Genomic DNA, 17679 nt, shown 5'->3' with positions numbered 1-17679 from the left:
AGAAACACAGACTGACAAGCAAATACCTACCTTTTATAAAGCAAGAAATTACGCTCTGCTCTCAATAATCCCATTTTACTCAGAAGGAGGTAATCACCATCAGCACAGGCATGGCAGGAGGGAGCGGAATGGAGGAGAGAAAGCAGAGCAGATCTGTTGAAGATCTCCAAACAGCCCTGTGACAAGAACAGCACACCCTTCAACCCCCAAAGCCACACTGTCTCCCCATTTCAGCACAGACACAAAACATCTGGCTGCCCAATGGAATCACAGCCTCTCTTTATCCTTGCTCACAAAACTGCTGACTGAGAGTAAAACCTTAAGTTTCGAAAGGTTCTTCCAGAAACCCCGAACTCCTTTCGAACAACAGGTTGGAAACATTGATAAACACTTCAGGAGTCCAAAAATATTTTACCAAAATACTTCCAGTTCACTTGAAGCAAAAGGAATTTCCAGCTCTGAAGATTCCTGGGGAGAACATAATACAAAGAAAGCACCGAGAGCCTGGCCAGTTTAAAACTGGACCATGCAGAGGCACAGCAAGGTACAGGCTGGAAACGTGTCAGGTACTGTTGCAGGAAGGGAAGTAAAACTCAAGGTTACACCGAGTACAGCTTTCAAAGCAAGTAAATAAATTCAAACTACGATGTCGAGCCTGGAGCAAGGGCAGATGCTGGAAGTCAGTTGCATTACACATTTCCAGAAGTTTCCCTGCCCTTTCTGCTCAAAGGAGTAGTAAGGCATTAAAATCTGACGTCTCAAAATACCATAAAACCATCATGACTGCCAACACGGGGAAAAAGAATTCTCCTTTCAAAGGCATAGATGTCATATCACACTACTAAGGAGGGAGCAATACCACAGCAGAGGACAACATTCAAGCTCACCTTTAAAGCTGTGCTGCTTGCTTGCAGGTGAAAAACAAATCCCGGAGTGCCTCACAACTTTTCCAAGCTCAAATATCCTCTTAGTGCATCTGCATGAGCATTTTCCATTGACAAAGAAGGTTAAACCCTCTTAGCTGAAACACACATTGCTCTATCTACAGTGGTCATTCCAATCCTCAAAATTAATGTCAGTCCCACACAGAAAAACTTCAGGGATCTTCACAGGTTATCCACGGATTACTTGTAACCTCTCTGCTAATATTTCCTCCACATAGAACACACAAACCATGATATGAAGATTCAGTTGGCAACAACGGGTGTAGACGTGTCTTGCACAGCAGACTCCAGTACTGGAATTTAAGTAAAAATGTAGCTTATAATACTTGGAATTGGCAGCATCCTCCTGTATGATAATGCAGTACACTGGAGTTTTTTTTAGTTACTGTGGATGAAGTTGTGAAGTGTTTCCCCAAACTCAATTTGAAAGAGCACAACGCAATTGGCTGCAATGTAACTTTACTGCTCGTGTTTTGGAGCTGAAATTAGTCCAGTAATGTATATCACCACCTTTGGAGACACAAGTGACCAACAGATCACTCTCTGTGAACTATCCCGTACATATGGGGAAAAAAAAAATCTTTTTATAAATATTTACTCATTTAAATTACAACTCTATCTTGCTACCCACACAGAGGAGACTACAGAGATGACCGTCCGTCCTCATTACCATTCCTCCCTTCTTGTGCTAAAGATAGCATGGAGAGTAAAAATAAATAAATCCTCAACAGCATTAGGAATTAGACAATGTCATGTTGAAAGATACCCCAGATGAGGAGCCTTATCTCTCCTGGCTGGCTGGGAGGGCAGGGGGGCTCTGACCCACAGAAGGAAGGTAGCACTTAAGCCTCCCCTAGGTGGTCTCTTGCAGCAGGCTCTACTTCCAGCTGTAATTGCTCCTCAGTCCTAACGGGATGCCTGACCACTCTGGAACAGTTCAACAGAGTATTTAAACAGATGGATGGTACAGGCCACTGGAACAAACCCCATTTTTCCCTGGCTGCAGCTCTCTTTCAGTGCATTCCTTTGAAGTCTGTGCCACTGAGGAATCAACAACAGCTGAGAAACATGTGTTATCATACAACACCGAGCGCAGCCACAGCACTGCACAGCAAGATGCTTTTGTGCAATAATCCTGCACTACAGCAAGCATTACAGGGTCTTTTGGTGTGGGCGAGCCCATTTTCCAAGCACAAGAAGAAAGTAAACAGATTCCTCCCTTCTTAAGGAGTGACTCAAAAGCAGAAAGGTGAATTACACAGATTTCTCAAGCGCCTGCCAGCTGAAAGCTCACAGTGCCTGTCTCCTAGAGTCCTCTCAGACACATTAAAACTCTCCATATTTATATCATCACAAATATGACCAGATGCTTGCAGAGACACGAGTGAAGTAACAACCCAAAGGGGTCTGCAGTTCTCCTGGCAGATGTGACAAACCCCTGTATCTACAGCTTGAACACACTTTCCTTTCCCAAGCAGGATAAGTTCTGTGATCTCAACTTCACAGGTGACAAACTGGAGAGAGACTGAGCAGGATGGCACCGCTCAGCACACACAGACCACTCAACCCTCTCCCCACACTTTATCAGCACAGAGAGAGATAACATACAGCCCTCAGAAGAGCCAAGGGAGAAAACACCATGACCATCCCCTTATCAGCCAGGAAAACCACTCCTGTCAAAGGCATGAGATCACCATATGCTTTGAAGGGGAATGGGAAGGGTAGGAAGAATTAGTTATTTATGAAACTGAATTTGAGACTAGATTTGCTGTCCAGATTCAGAAGCACAGAGCTGGCTATGTGCATATACAGGAGGAGAGCAAGTTATAAACACATAACACATATATACACACAAACACACCTATACTTGCCCAGTAACAACTATCTACAGAACCGAGTATCATTTTCACTGGAGAAAAGCAACAGGTCAGAGCCTCACATTTACGAAGTACCCCACTCTCAAATATTACAGGAAGGCAGGCATTGAGATTATAACAAATCTCATCACACTGTAAAGTCCCAACCCCACCATGAAAAAAAAAATTACAGGAAAACACGGGCTTTCAAAAAAGCCTGAGAAAACCCAACAACATTTACATTTAGTGTCAAGATAGAAGTCTTGAAGACTTAAAAACCCAAGCAAAAACCCTAAAATTAGAAAGCAAACACACTGGTGGACTAAGCTAAGTTCATAATTACAGACCTCACAAAATAAAATTACCAGGAACAACAAGCATCACACTGAGGGGGGTCCTCAGCCCAGTTCCCACAGCACCATTTTCCACCCTGCAATTCAGTTTAACAATTTCTTTCTGGAGAGGTCAGTCCTTCATAGTCAGCTTGAGGCAGATTTAAGGGACCATAGAAAAAGCATGCACTGATACCGTCAGAGATATTCAGAGGATAAAAATAGCCCCAGTCTCAAAACCTTAGCAGCAATGTAAAAATCCAGTGTTGCTCCAAATAAACGGTGATGCTCAAGATCCCTACAACTTTCCAAGAATGAGTATCAGCACAAGCCAAGATCAGCCACCAGATCTACCACCAGATCAGCAATCAGAACAACAACTGAACATTTACATGCAATTATTCTTATAAATCAGATGAAAAAGCACTTAAGAGAACGGGGGCAAAGTCAGTATCCCGAGAGGTGCAGGCAGCTTAGGCAGGAGGTGACACGGCCCTGCCTAAGCTGCCAATGCAGGAACAGAACCCACCAGCCTCAGTGCTCAGTCCCGCTCTTTCAGGAACTCAATCTCCTTCATTGCTTTTCAGAGCTTCCCTCAAACAGATTTTAAGAAGTTATATTAATCATCTCAATTTGGCTCTTCAGAATTATTGCTGGTATTTCCAGCAATGGTTCAAAGTAGTTTTGAAAGACCTAAACTTCTTGGTAAATATGACTTGATATTTCTCTTCTCCTATTTCCCACTATGCCAAACTTCATCATCTCCAGGAAAGATTAAAAACAAGATTAATTCAAACAATGGATCAAATTCTAATGGACTCACAAAGGTGGAAAGGATGGAGAGATTACTCAACTGTAAGAAGTGAATCATCTTTATCTCTCAGTTGTCCTAAAGGGCACACAACTAAGTACAAAGAATCCCAAGCAGTCATTTCAGTTCCCTCAGCAATTCATTCCGTATCAAAAATATTTTTTGCTCTAAGACTCAGAGAAGTACTTCCAATTTCACGTCTAGCCTGCTTTCCAATGAGATATCATCAAGCAAAAAGTTAATCCGAAATTAAATTTTCTCTCTTCTCTAAAAAAAAGCGGGGGAAAAGTAAGGCTGATTTTATTTGCAGTTCAGCCACGTGGTGTTTTGGACTTTTGGAAGAGTATCTATCAGAAGAGGCAATGTAACAGAAGGAAGAACCACCCCCAATCAAAAGAGTTGACAGTTCATTCGCAAGCTACATACTCTCTACTGAAAAAGACAGAGCCCTTTACTTTCACAGCACTTAACACCACCACACCGCGCCCAAACCCAATTAGCAGGGAGCCTGAACGCCCTTAAACAGGTGTCTTGCACGAATCATTAGGCAATTGATTCGCTCGCTCTCCACAGCCCGGCAAACACTCAATTTCAACGTGTGATACTGACCAGAGCTGAGGCAGAAACTCACAGGTCCGAACCTGGCTTCCTAAACCCCCGACAGCACTTTCTGCCACGGATGAGAGCAGTTTCCAGCGGTTTTGTTAAACGTGTCAACCTCCGACACACCTGCAGCCTGGGGAAGGGAGGCGTGACAGGTGTAATTCCAAAGGGGTCACCGGAATCTGTGACCTTCCCCCGCCTCCTGATTTCCCACACTGACGAAACCCACGAGCAACACTGAAATGCAGTTTAGGACTGCGTTTAAATCACCATTCTGCTGGACAGAAAACAGGCTGGCACACACCGGACTAGCACAACCCCAAACCGGACCCTGGAGCAGACCTCCCCAGCACCACTCCGGAGCTGGAGAAAGCAAGCAGCAGAATCCATTTCCTTACCCTTTAAAGTTCATGCCTCTGTATTGTCCTACCGCACTGTATTTGCTTAAGCTTTTCTCATCAATAGTACCCCAGGAGAAAAAAAAAAAAAACCCGAACCAAAAAGTCTTATGCATTCCCTGCCGGCAAAACACATTTTCTTCTAATCTTTCTTCTTACTGGGGAAGAAAAAGAGAGAGGGAGGGGTTGGGGCAGGAATAAAAGAGATTAATCGTGAAACAAACCGGCACTGCCCGAAGAAGGGGAAGAAGAAAAAAAAATACCAAAACAAACAGTCCACGTAGCAAAAGGGGGAAAAATGAAAAGGAGAAAAATAGGCTTAATTTTCTTTCCGGTGACAGGAAGAGAAGGGGAAAGAAAACTACTACAAAGATTTCCCTGTGTAAGAAAAGTAGGTTTTGAATTCCCTTCAAGGACACCGAAAAATATCCCTTACTTTTCCACGCGATGCCCAACGGATGCCAGGAGAGAGGAAAAGCCGGAGGAAGCCGGGGAAGTAGCGAAGGAAGAAGCCAAAGGACAGAAGCGAGTGCGAGAGGGCTGGGAAGAGGCGAGAAGGGGAACGGCAGAGCCGAAAACGCCAAACCCCCCCCCCCCCCCCCCCAGAAACAACAGAAAAAGAAACAAAAAAAACCTCAAGAAAATCCAAGGGGAGATGGGAAACGGGCGAGAGGGACGGGAAAGTTGGCGAGCGAGGAGGAGGCAGGGAAGGGTCACAAACCCCCCAGCGGGGACGAGCCAGGAGCTGCCGGAGAGGGGACGCAGAGCCGGGAGAGCGAGCGGGGGACAGAGGGAAGGAGCGGGGCAGGGGAGCAGGACTGGGGAGCAGCACTTACCGCCCGTCCCCTCGCTCGCTGCGCCGGCAGCGGCTCCGGGCGCCCGTCCCGCGGTGGCTTCGGGGCAGCGCCAGCGGCCGCCGGCCCCGCCTCGCTGCCCGCGGGGGGCGGCGCGGCCGGAGCAGCGCCCGGGGCTCGGCGCGGCCCTGCCCCGCTGCTGCCCCGCTCCTCCCCGCCGCGGGGCTGGGCGGGCGGCAGTGCGGGGGGGCCTCCGCCTCCTTCCTGCCGCTGCCTCGCTCCCCTTCACCGGGGGAGACATGTAACGGAACTGGGGCGCCAGCACGGCATTGTGGGAGCTCTTAAAGCCGCAGCCGCCCCCGCCGCCCCGGGCTCGGCCCGGCAGCCTCGGGAGGCGGCGGCGCTGCAGCCTCGCCTGAGTGGAGCCCCCGGAGCCGTGCCCGGCACCGAGAGCCGCCTCCGCCGGCTCAGGCGCGGCAGCCTCGCCTGAGTGGAGCCCCCCGAGCCGTGCCCGGCACCGGAGCCGCCGCTGCCGCCTGCGCTGGCTCAGGCGCTGCAACCTCGCCTGAGGGGAGCCCCCCGAGCCGTGCCCGGCACCGCGGGGCTGTGGGAGCTCGGGGCCGCCCGCCCTCTTCCACACCCCCTCCCGAAGCACAGGGCGAGCCCCGGAGACCTCGGGTTACTCTGTGGTTTTCCACGAGATTTTTTTTTTCCTCCCCCCCCCCCCATTGTTTCTGGAAGAAACAAGAATGCCTTTGGTGCTTGTTTGAACCGGGATGCGGGAAGCCGACAGGCAGTGTTCTGTGTTGTTGCTGATTTGGATTTTGATGATGGAAAATTCCCCGGAAAAAAAAAAATAAATAAAAAAGTCGTAAACCTCAGAGCAGCAAAGACTGAAGGCGGCTGTTTGGGGCAAAAAGTTTTGGGTATGAAGTTTTAATCAGTTTTGGGAAAATGACCATTAAAAAAAACTGAAATCTGTTTGGAAATGAACTTCAGCGCTGTGATGCACAGGCATTTTTCGCTGTCTGCAAACGCTGGCGCAGGGTCTGCGCTCAGTTCCCAGCAGCTGCAGCAGCAGAGCAGCAGCAGTCAGTCCCAGCTCTTCCCTGGGCTTGTGGCCTTCCCAAAACTGCTTGTGCCATGTCCAGGACACGCTGGTCATTTAAAGAAGAGTCTCATCAAAAAAACATTTAATAGCATTTAAAGAAGAGTCTCACCAAGAAAACGTTTTTTCTTCTTTGTGTTATCATTATTCCTCTTGCGGGGTTTTGAGCATCCCAAAGTGTTTCTATAGAGGTTTTTTTTGTAATTCCTGATCCTTCAGAGGAGAGCAGGGTTTTGCTTCCATGCAGGGTGCTGCTTCCACACAACTCTGTGCTGGTGCTACACGGAGGACATTTTCAAGAGTACTAGCATAACTTCAGTTCAGATACAAGCAAATAAATATTTGTGAGATCTGGGTTTCAGGATGTTTGTACAAATATTCCTAGTAGGTCTGAATCTTGGGTTATGATCACATCTTTCTTAGTGGGTTCATTTTGCTAAGCAGAGTTTTTGTAAGCACACCTCCAAAGTTCCTGCTGAAAAAAGTCTTCAGAAGGCTGTCACTTTTATTTCTTTGTTTAGACTTTTTTTATCCTCTTTTACAGGAAGAGGTGCTAAGCAGTCTGTGAGAAAAGCCTTAAGCACAACATGAAGTGGAGGTTGTAAAAATTGGATTATTCTGTTGGGGACCATGTGCTTTCTGTGGTCAGTTAAACACACACACTCACCTTCAGTTTAAGAAACTTTAAAAAAAACATCACTTGAGGGATGAAAGGAAAAAGGAATGGTGCTGATGACCAGTTCTGTACTCTACCGGATGAGATTTGTTTGCACTAAGCATCTTTTACTATGACTTTCAAGAATGTCAGGCAACATCCTAAAAGCTTGATGCATTTTCTAGGTAGATTCTTTGTTGCCAAATATTTAACCAACTATAACTCCAAGATGCTGCTGTTCTCAGAATATACTACTGCTTCCTTTTGTTGTTCATGAAGCCTGTAAACACAACAGGAGCTGTAAAACTCATGGAAGAAATTTTCCCAAAATTCAGGCTTCCCAGGGACTCTTATGGAGTGAATGACCTGGGAAGCTATTGAAGCTATATGACCTGGGAAATTATTGTTCGGAGGAGAAAAGCCTTTTTGAAGGAGTTAATGGTTTACTGAAAACAAGTTCTTGATAGGTCATCGAGTTTGTGTTTGCCCGCTTCAGGTGTTCAGAACTGGGGGCCACAACATCAAACATCGAGTTTTCTATTCAAAGTTCACTCACCTATTAGTTTCCCAAGCCCAACAAATAATTTTTATACACTTTTTGTGTACTTTCCTGTGAGAAAGTTTAGTAAATGAAAAATACCCCTTTACATAAAGAGGAAAAATTAATGGCCACAATTAAGAGATTTCTGAATATTCAGCACATGCACAACAAGGCATAAAATGTTTATGTTCAGTGTTTTTGTGGTGTTTGACTTGCTGGCTGAGCATTGGCATTTTTAATATTCTAATGTCTTATTTCTTCCTATTTCCCTTCTGCAATTTGGTTATGAAGTCACCAAAGGGAACACATTTCCGCTGCTTCAAAATAGTGTTTGTGAATTTTTCAGAGCAATTTTTACACAGTTTGATATGACAGGACGTCCAGAGAGGGCATCAAATGCATTTTCAAGAGTGATTTTGTACATCAAAAATGTAACTGTTTGGAAGGTGAGGTGGTGGCAAAAAGAGAAAATCGAATTTCTGTGTTGCTTCAATTACATCAATTTGACCAAGAATTTGACCAAGGCTAGCACAGGGAACATGACAGTGGTCATTTAAGCAAAAGGGGGGGAATCAGGCTCCAATCCAGCCATAAAATGGGGCTAAAATGGTACAAATACCTCCCTTATGTAACAGAGCAGTCTGGCTGCTCTTTTTGTGAAAGAACAAGATGCCTTGTTTTCCCAGAAAATTGGTTAGGAAGATGTTACAGAGCAATGCTAAATTGTACCAGCCAAGGGCAGGACTTTGTGCTGGTGCAGGGTGACTCTGCTGTGACAGTTCTTCACTCCTGGTGCCCACCCCAATCACTTCTTAACTTGCTTACTTTTAATGCGATCCCAAATAATTTGAGTCACATTCACCTTCACTCAATCCTTTTTCCACACTTTGCTGGAGGAGGGCAAGGAGGATCTAGCCAGAGAAGTTTTCAGATCTGTAGGAAAGCAATTTTTCCATAAAGATCCTGCTTTGGTTTTGCCACAAGGGTAATTTAGGTACCCCAGGAAAGGAAGTAAGACACCCTTTGGATTCTAGTTGCTCAGGGAATTCCTTACACCACACAGCCACACACATGCAGAGCCTTACACATATGTTCTTAATGAGCACAGAAAGGAGAAAATAAACCCACATGCCTTTTGGTTATGTAAGTTTTCCAAGAATGATGCCTTTTTGACCAAAACCAAGAAGAGAATGTTCCTGAGGTTCCTTAATTTCCTCCTCTCCTCAATCTAGCAGCAGCTACCTCTGCCCTTGCCACTGTCATTTCACCTTGAGAAATGCAGTGTCTCGGTGGGCCCTTCAAATTCAATCCAGACTATAAAATCCAGCTCATTGAGAACAGAAACAGCTCTGTGTGACCAGTGACAAGTGATCAGCACTGCTTTCACTGTCATAGGTTTGCAGGAAGCTCTTCATGGTCAGAACAGAACAAACTCTGTCTCTGCAAATGCTTTCTAGAGGAAAAGCAGGGCTGGATCCAGCAAATTCTTTACCTGTGTACATATATCTGAGCATGTGAATAGTCTCAGTGGGACTGCTTGCATGATCAAAGTTAGGCATGTGCTTAAGTACTTTGCTGAATTGGGTCCATAGCAAATAAATCTGAACTGATACCCAACAAGCAGAAAAACAAGCTAATTTGGAGTGGGGTTAATTTATGTCCAGTGGTGTATTTGATTAACTGTAAAATGAACATTTCAAGAGGCTGGTTTCTTTTAAAATAGAGCTGCTGTCTGATATTCAGGGGAAGCAAACAAACATCAGATTAAAATTTAAGTGCATTCTTCAAACTCTTTCTTCTTAGTTTTGTTTTCCTTTTCAGTTAATATTTATTTCTTGCAGCCTGAGGAGCAATAATTCTTGGTTGTTTCTCTTCTGTGTTTTCTAGGTCTTGCCTTGCTGTGCATTGAGTATGAGTGATGTGCTGTGTTCGATATACAGAAAAATGCAACCTCAGTCTTCAAATGGTTGAAATTCAAAAGACAGATATTCTAAGATGGGAAATAGGTTCTATTTCTGTTTCACACAGCAGATTCTGGGTACTCACAGAGACTGCAGATTTCAAGACTCGGCTCTGTGGAAGAGATCCAAATGAGCTCAAAAAAGAATCCCAAACCGAATTCTTCCCCTTTCTTTCTGACCTGGATGTGAATGTTAACTCATATTAACTAGGGAATTAGCCTTGAATAAGCAATCAGAGCAAATTTATTTTTGTTGTCAGTACAAGCAGTAACTCTCCCAGTTCCTGGGTCCAGCCTAAGCACAGTATGAATATATTCAGGGATAGTTACAGTTCTGGCAGGCAAGATACTCAATATTCATGAGTGTGGCTCTTCTGTTTATTTCACAGGAATGGGAATCAGGTGAGCCTGGTTCTATCTGTTCATCAACAAATGGTTTTTTTCCTCTGATTTTTCTTGATTAATAGAAAGTCATCTTCTTCCTTCAGGGATAGACCAGTTCACTCAAGTTAGAGGAAGATGTTGAAATCTAAAGTGGGGGAATGTTACAGAGGAGTGAAACATTACTAGCAGACCTCACCCTTGTGCATTGGCCATAAGATTATAAGATTTGGATGAACACCTTAAACCAGTTTTTAAAGGCCTGTTTAAATCAATAGTTATCTGGAATGGCTGATAGTAAACCATAATTTTTAAAGTATTTTTCTTCAAGTTTTGTCTTCTGTAGATCACTGCACAAGTCTGGGATTTCATTAGAGAAAAAAAGTAAGTTTGTAGTTGCCATGGTTACAAAGAAACGCAAGAAAGATATGAACCTTGACAATTCTGGAACCAAAATGCAAATAAGAGGAAATCCAAATGTCTTTTGATAAAGGAGGAGAAATTACTAATATCAGTCTTTGGACATTTAATTTGAACATAATGACAACAAAAATGCTCCACCATTTAAGTTTTATGCAAGTACTTTGCATCACCTTTTCGCCAAGTCCTGGAAAGAAATACCACTCTAAATCTCAAGAAATTCAGAAGAGAGAAAATTATGTACTGTGGCTCTGAGAAAGTGACCAGATATCAGCTAAAACAAATTAATATCTCTATGGGGACTTGCATCTCTCTTGCCTGGAAGACCTAGATGGTGGCAGAACCATTGCACCAAGCAAGGACTGAGAAACCACCTGAAGATCAAACTGTCTACAATGAGTCTTCTGTTGAAGAGTTGGCTCAGCAGAGAAAAAAACTCACACCTTAAAAGAAATCCAATGATGGAGACAAAAATAGTTGACTTAACTAGGAGGGAATGAGAAGGAGAAGATTTTAATTTAGGAACCTGGAAATGTGCCCTTGAAATGGGTGTAATATTTAATGCAGGAGTTAATTTGCTGGGTGTCTGGAAATCTGTGCCCTTCTCTGATCAAGGACATTTAGACAGGAATATTCTTTTATAATGCACAGAAAAGTTGTAAAACCTTTGTAATTCCAGTGTTTCTTTGGGTTGGGTGTTTTGGTTTTGTTTTTCCTGTAAAATATAGCAGAATCCTCTCTCTCTCTCTCTCTCCAGGTGTGATACAAAACTTTAGGATAGTAGGATATCCTTCCATGCAGTTAAAAAACCAGGAATACTTAAAGGATCTGGCATGGTGCTGTTACTTTTGAGTTAGGACTGTTATCATTTCCAGTGTAAGATATGGCTCATCAGGCAACATATTTAAATATATTTATAACTATATTCACTTCAGTTTATAAATCGGTTTTGTTGTTATTCTGTTGTATGTCTGTCAGGTGTGCCAAAAGACATGCCTGCTTTTCTATTATGAAGAGATTTTTATCATGCACATTAAAAGTAACACCAAACCTCTCTCGTATTTTGATCTTGTTGATAAATTCTAGACCCTCAATTTTTTCCTGCTGCACAGTGTTTCATTTCTATTGAAAATTATAGGAATTACCTGTCCCCTGAAGCAGCAAAATCAAGGCTAATATACTTTAAAATACAAAGAGTACAAAATTTCAAAAGCACCTCAGTAGTTTCTGAGCTTAAGCCCCATTTTCATAAGTAAGTTAGGGCCAGATCTCCAAAGCTTTTGGAAAATGCAAATAGATGCCTCGAGGGCTTTCAAAACACACATTAAAATGGAGAAAGAAAAAAAACCCACCACAGAATAAAGTATTGCTGCTGAGGTTTCCATCTTATGAAGTTTGCATGGGAAAAAAAGAAGAGTTTTTTACTTCTCAGGGATTTTTGGAAAAGCTTGGGAATAAACACTGACACTTCACTGCATCTCCAGAAAGTTTGTGATAGAAGTTTTAGGCTGTCCTACAAATTGGTTGCAGCAAAAATTGGTGGTTTGCTGTGCAAGGTCTGTATTTATCCTGAGTTCAGCAGATTCATTTCTTTGTCGAAAACCGTTTCCCTGTTGTCTAGTAAAGCCTTTCTCTCAATCTTACTCCTCGCTTTTGTGGTAGGTTGGGAAACATGAGAGGGCAAGATACTCTCTTTCAACAAAGAACTAATTTCCTGATCCTTATAACCCAAGTGAGCCAAGCTTCCCCACAGAGAAACAAATTGGATGACTGTTTTAGGATAATTGGGTGGTTCTATGCCTTACAAGTAAGTTATTGGAAATCAGAGCTGTGAAAAGCTCTTTCTTTGCTTTACCTGTTGTTGCCCCTCATCGAGAGGTTTCATTTATTGTCTACTTCAAACTGAAAAAGAGCAAAGAAATTGGCAAAGTAAGTTTCAGATATTTACATTATCAACTGGTTGCTATTTGGTTTAAAATTTTCTTCCTGCCACTTTCCTTGTCCTTTCTCTTCCTTTTACACAGTGTCTTTTTTTTTTAGGGCCAAAATCTTCAAAACTCTTGTAAGCCTGTGTGATGCTGCATCCACAATCACACATTCATTTACAGATCTGTGCACATCCTTGCTGGATTATGTCACAGACATATTTTATGAAAAAAATTATTTTGTCAGGATCTTTTCTCCTGAGAAGCTGAGAAGCTTCAGCTTCTTCATGTTTTGCTGCTTTAGAATGTGATTTGGAGAATTGTTTACCCAGCATGTGAAATTGTTTTTACTTGATGACCATTGACAGCCACCTGTGTCAAGGCTGTGAGCAGTCAGAAGATTTTATTATCATTCCTTTCTATTCCTTTCAAGCCTTCTGATGAAATCCTTTCTTCTATTCTTTTAGTATAGTGTTAATATATAATTTTCTTTTAATAGAATATATATAATAGAATAATAAATCAACCTTCTGAAACATAGAGTCAAGATTCTCATCTCTTCCCTCATCCTGAGACCCCTGCGAACACCACCACAGGATTAGGCTTTTCTGTATGAAACCTTGACAGTCACATGCCTTGGCTTCTAAAATCTGTTGGGAGCAGAGAGTTCACTGGTGAATCAAGGTGGGAGATTCTCAGGATTGGTTTGTGCCTCGTGTTCTTCCCCCAAGACACAAGTCCTGCATATTTGTTGTGCAACACCCGGTGGGAGCAGGGATGGGCTGAGCAGTCATGGCAGTGGGGTCACAGCCAGGCTGTACCTCCACACACCTCACATCCCTGCTGATGAGGGGAGAGAGCAGGGCCTGCCATCCCTTCCCACCAGCTGAGTTCTGCACAGTCTCCAGGGAGCATCAGGGAGGGGCATTTTCCAGCATCCTGATACAAGGGAGAGCCTCCCCTGCAGCCTTGGCTGTGGATGTGCCCATGGGAACACCTGGAGCATGGGGTGGGGATACCCAAGCCACTCCTGGATAGCTGGAACTGTGGTGGTGTAAGCTCAGGCCCAGGCTGAGATCAGGGCAGGCTAATTTCCATTTCTGGGAAATAATCCCAACACAATGTACTCTTTTCTATACTAGGGAAGTATTTTAGGGCAGTTATTTCTTTAGACCATCTTTTATTCTTTTATACATCACTAAAGCTTTTCTTAATATTCACACAATAGTTATCCCTTAATTGTGACAGCCAATCATCTCATTATCCATCTATAACAAGCAGAAATCCCAGCTGGATGAGATCCTACAAATGACCTGTGCAAACTGAGGTGCAGATCCATGCTGTCTTCAGGGACATTATAGAAAACCTGAACTCTGCTCTGTTAAAAGTTAATTTTAACCTATCCCACAGATGAGCACTAGGGATGTCTGGTCAAGATATAGGAAAGGGCTTTCAAACACACTTTTTCACAGGTATTTTTAATGTCTCTTTGAAAACTTGTGCTGGATGTTAGCAAGGGTTGCTTCCTGCTGTCAGTTTTATTGTTTCAGCCACGATTTGAAATGCTAAAATACTATTAAAGAGGTTTCTAAGCACCATTTCTATTTCAACCAGAGTTAGGAAATTCTGCTTGTCTACTTGGGTGTTCCTGAAACTTCTAGCCCCAAACTGCAGATGCAAGAAGTCTGCATGAGATGAATTATTTTGCAAAATAATCCCAACACAATGTACTCTTTTCTATACTAGGGAAGTATTTTAGGGCAGTTATTTCTTTAGAGCAGCTCTTTTGCTCAGTGCCAAGCCCAGTCTGGCCCAGCCAGTTCCCTGCTTGTGGCTCCACACCTTTTGTAACTGGGGAGGACCTGTGAGCTGCAGAAGGGTGCCAGAGTGGGGGCTGTTGCTGCTCATATTCCATCGTGGTGGTGGCTGTCTAAGGTCCCTTTGTGGGTGGAAAGGGGAAAATTCACCTTACAGATCCCCTGGGGTGTTCCTGCAAGAAGGAGGAGCAGAGTCCTGCTGGGAAGGAACTTTCTGGGGCTGTCTGCTGGTGGTCGAAGGTGAGTGGCACCTTCTCCTGGTTGTAACTCCACCAGGGAGCTCTGATCTGCAATAACTTTTTTTTGCCCAAGAGAAAATATTGTAGTCTTATGTGAAAATATAACTGCAAAACCTCTGAAAATGTCCATACTTATAACCACAATGGCCTGGAGAAGGGTAATTTTCATTTGGGTACAAGACCACATTCTCAGCATTGCTTCAAAAAAGAGCTACAATGATTTGTACTCAATGAGAACCTGGTCTTTAATTTTGTATACCAAGTAAAAATGAGCACTGGTTTAATTTTTTTTCCCCACTATTCCTGAAACACAAGCCTCCAGTGAACAGAATGATGAATATTCCAATGTCCTGAACATGATGGATTTTAATTTCTTATTAGAGGAAGCAGAGGAAGAGAGAAAGTAATAGCTTTAGAGAGAATGGCTCTGTTTGTTTTTTTAAGTACCTACATTTGCCTGGTAGTCTGCAATGTAAGTGAATTTCCTTGAAATCTGATTATTGATGTACCATTTTTTTATTATTATATCATTTATGTCAGGCAGCCCACCAGCACAATTCCTCAAAAGAGAATGAAAGTGGTGTAAAAACAGAATAAGGACTGTAATGCTAAATGGCAGGAAAAATATTAGCATCAAATGTAGTTGGTCAAAACCCAGCAAAATTGTTAAATTATTGATGTTTTTCTGGGGGATTCAGCTGTAAAAGGGATCTGTTAACATGACACAGTAGAAATTTCCAACACATAGACATAATTTAATTTGTTCACTAAAACTTTCAGTGTAAATGTGGGCATGGGAGGTGTAAGTGATGCAGGCACAGCCCTCTGACACTGACTGGATGTATTTTTCTTCCCTGCTGTAAAATCACAGCTCCAAGCTGATTTTCTGTAAGAAAAGGCCAGCAGGAAAGCTGAAAACACGAAGTAAATTGATTTAGACCAATTTTTATTCTTTCAAGCAATAACAAAGTAACCTCTAATCTCTTTGTTTTTCTGACCTGTCCCTGACTTCTGCTGTTTGTTTGCTTTTTCATGTCACTGGGTTTGTGTCATGGCTAAACAAAGAGATGGACTGATCTTTTGTTCCTGGCCAGTTTTCATTTGTTTTCTACGACCTGTACGTGCAAAAGGCAGAGGTGTGAGGTTTGAAATGCTAAGGGAAGCTGAAAAACAGGTCTTGAATAAGACTCTCTTTTTAGGTTATTGTAGCAGAAGAGAGTTTCTCAACTAATTACCCAGCCTTTCAGCCAAAGACAGGAACAAAGGAAGTGCCAAGCTGCTATAAGATAATCATTCTGTTTATCAGCGCTCTACAAACACCACTTGTAAAGTAATGATAAGCCCTTTGCACTCAGATAATGCAGCTGATCCAGGCATATCTCAGAGATGCTGTGCAGATCTCCCAATTCAAAAGCGGCTCTTGCCGCTTTGCTCTTCAGGTGAGAAATGGTGTTCCAGATGGGCCAGTGAATATTTTAGAGGTTGGCAATAAAATCAGAGGCATCTGGGGCAAGGAAGAATAGTTCCTGTAGACTGAGAAATGAAGGAGGGTAATAACAGGACATTGCTGCTTGGAACACAGAGGGACAGGCTGTCTGTAAGGAAAATTTGGTTTAGATAGAATTTTGTTTCTTAGTAGTGAGAGGGTTAAGAAGATGATGCTGTTTGGGTTTTGCCAGTTCAATCCTGCTGTGAAGCTGCTTTTGTTTTCTTTCATCATAATTTCTTTTTGTTTTGCTTTCATCCAAAGGCACCCTTCCTAAAACAATGTTCCCATTGCTTTTAGGGAAAGTTTGCCAAAGTCATGCACCTCTTTATTCCTTGCACTTTGTGAATATTTCATCTTCCATAAGCCGTGCCAAAGACTCTCATCAGGAAAACAAGGATCTAAATAATTCTGAGATAAATGAGGGCTGGTTTTCTCTTTTCCATATTAAGTGTTTATAAACTTCAAAGTAAGAATAATCTTGAAAAAAATTACAAAACCGAATGCTTTAAAAAATCACTTCTTTAATTCAGAAGTGCTACCATGAAGTATCTGGGATGGTTTTGATTTTTTTTTAAACATATTGCCTCTCCATTTTGTGAAAGCAATTTGTAGATACCACAAGACTCAGTGCCCTCAGGACTAGCCTGGCATCTCTTCCATGAAAAAAAAAGAGTTCTCAGAAGAGTCCCAATTAATTTGTGGTACTATGAACTTCCACTGAGGGAGGGCACAGTCTCAAATCTGAGCAAGTATTCCTTTCGGATTTGTTTTCTCATGGTCAGTATTTACTTTCCATGTGGGTGAAAGAGTGCTGGTGCTGATCATGCCATGGGAAGTGCCTGCCAGGACACACTGCAGCCAGAGGGGATGCTCAGGGGCAGGGCTGTGGTCCCTGTGGGTGTCCTGTGGGTCATTCCCCTGATCCTCTGGAGCAGGTACAGCCCATGGGGGGATTGACCATCAGGACAAACATCTGTGCCCAAAGAGGAGGAGAGGTCAGGGACCTGTGGTGTAAATTCGGGAGAGAAAAGCCAAGGGATGAGGGATGTGGAGGGGTGGCCTGAACTGAGAGTCCCCTGCTCAACGTGTGACACCGATAGGGCTTTTCTGAGGGCTCTGTGTGATTATCACACTGCTCATCAGCAAATGAAGGGGCCAATTTCACCTTCTCTACTCTTTCTTCAGGGCTTGGCAGTGGGTTCAGAGCCAGAGCCGTGATTTGCTTTGTTACAGGCAGGCTAATGCAGGCCATCACCTGGGAATGTGATGGAAATGGCTTTCACTCAGTATCGTGTGAGAGAACTCCTGGAGTGTCAGCAAAACCCCGTGCTTCCTGCCAAGTGCATTTATGTGTTTCCATCTTCCTAATTTGTGCAGACACAGAAATCCCCCAGACCAGCCTTTGT

At 43.3% G+C, this 17679-nt stretch overlaps 1 protein-coding gene across 3 annotated transcripts in view; it reads right to left on the bottom strand.

Annotated features, from left to right (window-relative positions):
• The window catches only part of RASSF8 (Ras association domain family member 8), a 74525-nt gene extending 68458 nt beyond the window's left edge, over positions 1-6067 (bottom strand). Inside the window, exons 1-2 of one of the 3 annotated variants that reach the window (XM_077178362.1) lie at positions 5781-6067; positions 4553-4679 (exon numbers count right to left, since the gene is read on the bottom strand). The gene's annotated coding sequence lies outside the window, so the exon portion shown is untranslated. Of the gene's footprint in view, positions 1-30; positions 177-4552; positions 4680-5780 lie in introns of those variants that run through there. The other 2 variants (XM_054632129.2, XM_077178363.1) reach the window with 2 other exon arrangements.
• Positions 6068-17679: the final 11612 nt, after the last annotated feature.

Source organism: Agelaius phoeniceus, chromosome 5 (genome assembly GCF_051311805.1).
Source record: "Agelaius phoeniceus isolate bAgePho1 chromosome 5, bAgePho1.hap1, whole genome shotgun sequence".
NCBI lineage: Eukaryota > Metazoa > Chordata > Aves > Passeriformes > Icteridae > Agelaius > Agelaius phoeniceus.
This window is presented reverse-complemented; position numbering and strand designations above follow the sequence as displayed.